Source organism: Neodiprion virginianus, chromosome 3 (genome assembly GCF_021901495.1).
Source record: "Neodiprion virginianus isolate iyNeoVirg1 chromosome 3, iyNeoVirg1.1, whole genome shotgun sequence".
NCBI lineage: Eukaryota > Metazoa > Arthropoda > Insecta > Hymenoptera > Diprionidae > Neodiprion > Neodiprion virginianus.
The window spans coordinates 8749757-8755773 of NC_060879.1; positions in this window are offsets into that span (position 1 = coordinate 8749757).

Below are 6017 nucleotides of genomic sequence, written 5' to 3' on the forward strand. Positions count from 1 at the left end.
GCTCGATATAAACCAGACTTGAAAAAAAACGGGAACGAGGTCAAATTTCGAAAAAGTGTGAGGGTCATAATTAAAGGCTAATTAAAGGCTCCCGGAAAACCACCCGCTCGAATTAAGTGCTTCACCCCCGGGGGTGAAAACCACCAAAAAACTCGAAAAATCGGTGTAACTCTCGGACGCAACAACTTACAGAGTTCGTACGCACGTCAAAATGACTCCAGAATTAAAGGCTCCCGGAAAACCACCCGCTCGAATTAAGTGCTCCACCCCCGAGGGGTGGAAACTACCCAAAAACTAGAAAAATCCGTGTAACTCTTGGACGGAACAACTTACAGAGTTCGTTCGAGTGTTAAAATTACTCCAGAATTAAAGGCTCTCGGAATTGCTCATCTTTAAATTAATTGCTCTGTGTTTTTTAAAAAAAACCTGTGGCGGTGCCAGCTCGATATAAACCAGACTTGAAAAAAAACGGGAACGAGGTCAAATTTCGAAAAAGTGTAAGGGTCATAATTGAAGGCTAATTAGAGGCTCCCGGAAAACCACCCGCTCGAATTAAGTGCTCCACCCCCAAGGGGTGGAAACCACCCAAAAACTAGAAAAATCCGTGTAACTCTTGGACGGAACAACTTACAGAGTTCGTTCGAGTGTTAAAATTACTCCAGAATTAAAGGCTCCCGGAAAACCACCCGCTCGAAATAAGTGCTCCACCCCCGGGGGTGAAAACCACCAAAAAACTCGAAAAATCGGTGTAACTCTCGGACGCAACAACTTACAGAGTTCGTACGCACGTCAAAATGACTCCAGAATTAAAGGCTCCCGGAAAACCACCCGCTCGAATTAAGTGCTCCACCCCCGAGGGGTGGAAACCACCCAAAAACTAGAAAAATCCCTGTAACTCTTGGACGGAACAACTTACAGAGTTCGTTCGAGTGTAGAAATTACTCCAGAATTAGAGGCTCCCGGAAAACCACCCGCTCGAATTAAGTGCTCCACCCCCGAGGGGTGGAAACCACCCAAAAACTAGAAAAATCCCTGTAACTCTTGGACGGAACAACTTACAGAGTTCGTTCGAGTGTAGAAATTACTCCAGAATTAGAGGCTCCCGGAAAACCACCCGCTCGAATTAAGTGCTCCACCCCCGAGGGGTGGAAACCACCCAAAAACTAGAAAAATCCCTGTAACTCTTGGACGGAACAACTTACAGAGTTCGTTCGAGTGTTAAAATTACTCCAGAATTAAAGGCTCTCGGAATTGCTCATCTTTAAATTAATTGCTCTGTGTTTTTTAAAAAAAACCTGTGGCGGTGCCAGCTCGATATAAACCAGACTTGAAAAAAAACGGGAACGAGGTCAAATTTCGAAAAAGTGTGAGGGTCATAATTAAAGGCTAATTAAAGGCTCCCGGAAAACCACCCGCTCGAATTAAGTGCCCCACCCCCGAGGGGTGGAAACCACCCAAAAACTAGAAAAATCCGTGTAACTCTTGGACGGAACAACTTACAGAGTTCGTACGCACGTCAAAATGACTCCAGAATTAAAGGCTCCCGGAAAACCACCCGCTCGAATTAAGTGCTCCACCCCCGAGGGGTGGAAACCACCAAAAAACTAGGAAAATCGGTGTAACTCAGGACGCTACAACTCACAGGCTCTCTAGAGGCACCAAAATCACTCTTTAGTCAACGGCTTTCGATGCACCGCCCTTACAAATCGAATGCTTCACAGTCCACTCACAAGGGTGTGATTGACACACGAATTACATGAATCAACGGAGCAGTTGGATGGAACAGGAACCAGGATTTTCAATGGGAAAAAAATGCTCGTCACGCGTGAATTCGTTACGCAATTTTTGTGTCTTGTACTCTGATTTCAGCATTGTCACCAACGAACGTTATCCTAGCGCAACTGAATTATTGTTCTTGCAGTTATTGTTTTCAGTTTTCGGAATTGCAGGTGAGTGATGGAGATTATTTTGCATGTACCTTTCTTCACACTATAAAAATTATTCGTCACCGCGATCGTCGTCACCATCACACGAACTCAGCCCTATCTTTTTTTTGGACTCTATCCAGAAAGATAGACACAATGGTCTCAATTGTGCTACAGGCTTGAGAAAGTGAGTGCGTAATATAAAGAAAACTGTTACTCCAAATTTCAAATCTTCAGAAGCTGGCAATATTCTTTATGGCTTGCGAGTCAACGACAGCCGGGTCGTTTAGGCAACATCAATTTAATTAATGAATCATCCGTGTAACATATAATAGGAATATAAACATCCTCCAACGCACCGCCATGACGAGGGCTTACGGGAGAGCTTGATTCACGATAAAAAAATGAACAAAAAAAAAATTCATAGATACATATGCGAAAGTTTTTGTACACATTGATTGAAACATAAGAATTTCACAATATATCTTCTTCCGCCTGAATTTCACGACAGAACTCGTTTCCTACCCATATAAGCAGGCGTAAAAAAATCTAAGAAAATTTGTATTTCCAAGGATGAAATTAATTGCGATACTTTTTTTTAGAATAACAAACGGAAAAAGAATAGTGTTTTATCTATAAAATACAACGACGGTCGTCCAGGACTGTGAAACTGCGCTGGGCATGTGGCACGTGAGCGACGAGGCGACAACGCTGCACATCTCTACCTGCCTTAAAGACGATCGTTGTTGTTCTGAATTATTGGAAGACTATCATAAAGTTGTTTTTTTCATGTTATACATTCATTCAGTGAATAAATTCAAATTCTGGCGGATAGTTGTAATAGATCTTTTACCGTAAGAATCGAGACTCAAATATACGGGTGAAATTTGCAAAATTCCACCACTTATGTGGGTGGAACAGTTTTTTAGCTGTAATCGTAACCCTCCTGTAACTCCCCGTCGTGGTGGTGCGTTAGAGGTTGTTCATATTACTATCAGGGTAGAGCCCTTACGCGGATCTCGGGGTGCGCATAAGGCATTTATCCAGCGATAAAAAACTGAAAATAAAAAAAAAAGGTAGCGACAGACCGAGAAAACCGGAAATAGTCAAGGAATATCATTTATCGGGAAAAGTCAGATAATTATGATGAACCATAGGAAAAAACGTACTTTTTTCGTGAATCCTTCTGCATACTTCTGCAGCAGGGCTTCGTAATTTCAGTTCAGCCAACTTTCGGAAATGGTATCGTTGAATTTGTAATCAGTTGTGTGAAACAGAGAACTACTATTTGTTTTTTAGATCCAAATTTATATATTTAAGGTAAACAACTTTGAGAGCTTTGGGTCGGAAAAACTGCTCACCATTGTCTAAGTTTCGTATTAAAAAGTTTGGAAATTCTGCATCTTTTGACGGAAAAGTCAAGGATGTTCATTTGAGCAAAATTGTCGCCACCCTGGCTGTCATATGTTACACGGATTACTCATACAAAAAAAATGAAGCTCGTGAAAATGGTATAGTGAAATTTGTTGTCAACTCCCGGGCTTCTAGTGCGCCACTATGCAGCAAGAAGAGTGCGTAGAGTAGATATCGAGCCTGCGTACTCTTGAAAGAAACGGGCCTGCGAGTAGGTTTGCCGGACGTCCGGCTTTAGCCGGATATGTTTGGGTTTTTACGATCATATCCGGCCAAATATTCACGTGTCCGGTCTGTCCGGCTTCTGTTAGACTTTTTGTCAGTTTTACTTGTCGCATGCATCTGCAGATGAAGCGCCTGCAGAGCGAGCGAAGCAATGCAGCATATGCCGATTCACGGCAACGGCTCACCTTTATGTTTGCACTACTCGCAGCAGGTTTTGTTTTTAGTCAGCGGTAAGAACGCGTGGTGTGCTCAGCCTATGCATTTTGAACATCAGTCAGCGGTAACCGTATTTTTAGTTAGTTTTAAATCAATACCAAATGATGATGGGACTAATTATTGACGGCTGCTAGTTATACTGGTTAATTTTGGAACAAAACTGTGACTTATGAGTACTCAGCAATGTCCACGGCCACTTACAAAGCTGCAGCCACCACTGCTTACGGGGCGGCGGGTAAACATTTTTAAACATTCAAAATACGTAATCGAATTGTTCTTCATTATGAAAGTCATGTCTAGCCTTGAAAACGTATGTCTGGCTTGAAAAAAGGTACGCTTGGTTACTAAAAAAATATATGTCCGGCTTTTAGGCCAAAATGTCCGGCCAAATATAGCGCCGAGTCCGGCTTTTGTATTATAGGATTGGCAACCCTACCTGCGAGTCGACTCTGGGCTTTGGCGAGAGCTGTGCTAGGTGCGCGCACTTGACCGCTCTCACAAACAAAAGGTCCGGCAACACGTGTCGAGCACGCCGCCGCGCCAGTGAGACAAGATATCGGTTCGGCAAGAACGTTATACACCTGTGAGACCGTTTGAAGCGTCTTAGTGGTACAATCGAATCGATAAAATCGCGGATTTCTTAACTGCATTCGCCCACGTAGTAATATTCTCCGGACATCATTCGTACTCTTGCAGGGGGATATTTGTTTGTCACCCCGGGGAGGGGGGGTTATTTCAGTGAATCATTCTGCGTGTAAGTGAAAAACGTTTAGTGAAACGTATTGTGTGTCAACGAGAGTAAGGCTTCAAAGACCGACGCAGAGTGCTGAGCTGTATTGAAGGTAAAGTAAACAGAGAGTTCTGTTATGAAGGATTAGTGAAGTGAATGTGCGTCCCAAATTCCAGCTGAGAATATTCAAAACTGAAGGACGGAAGGATAAATCGAGTAAATCCTGGTGGAAGTGAAAGTATAGGAAGATTGATAAATAGAAGGGCCACAATATCGAATGTTTAAAAAAGCACAAATATCTATTGTAGAATTTAAAAAATGTGGAAAATCCAATCATGGAGAATTCAAAAAAATCAAAAGAACAGAATCTAGAATGTCAAAATGTACAATCGTCAGAATTCGTCTCGATCATAAAAAATCATGCCCAGATTCTTGAGCTTGCTTTCTATCTTTTGATCTTTCTATATTTTGTCTCTGTATTTCGACTTTCTATATTCTCAATTTTATATGTATACTTGGACTTTACTTGGATATGTTTCGATTATTCTATGAATGAGATTTTCGCGTCTTTGAAAACTCGATCTCCTTGTCCTTCTATGAATCGTCTATTCTATTTTCTTACTCCCACCCAAATAACCTGAGATGGTTTAGTTTGAATTTTTTTATGGTTTATTCTTGCATTCAAAATATATAAGCATGTGAGGTCTGGCTTGACATCGACTGGATAACCTCTGCGATTTATGCCTAGTATCATCAAACCTCTCGTACACTCCATCTGGCCTCACCGCAATTGTCGCGTAATGACCGGTACCACGAACAGGTGATTGTTCCATGTCAGCGGAACGTCGAGTGGTTGCCGGTGTGAAGTCAATCACGCTAATTAAACGAAAACAGGACAAATCTCTGTTTAACGGATCAACAAAACATTTTGGGATCTCGTCTAACGTAACCGAGCCGACATCGTCATCCATTTCAAACATGAGGAATGGTCCTATGGGCATAAAATGAAGGTAAAGGTAATTCTTACAACAAAATTCTGATGATATAGTAACATACTGCATGTTTTTTCGAATTTGTAGAAGAGCGGAGAGAAGAGAGAGAGAGAGAGAGAAAAGCGATTATTAAAAATGTCCTGGAGCAATGTGCCCCCTAAGGACAACAGAAATGCACTGAACATGTACAGCTCTCGGTGAAAGAAAAAAAAAGGAATAGGAGCGAGGGGCGCCGGCAGAGAGGTGAGGTGAGAGAAGAGGGAAGAGTTAGGAGAGAAGAGAGAAGAGAGAAGAGAGTAGAGAGAAGAGAGAAGAGCGAAGAGCGAAAAGAAAAGCAAGCACAGAGAAGAAAATGGTAGAATCTAAAAAATAAGAAAATTGATGCATCAAAATTAAAACTAACCAGTAGTGGTATATTGATGGGTCGTGGGTGCACCGCATTTTGCACATGTTCCCCGATTTCTATTCTCACGGAGTTTGGTGAGAATGTCCTCGAATATGTAGGGATCGAGTAAT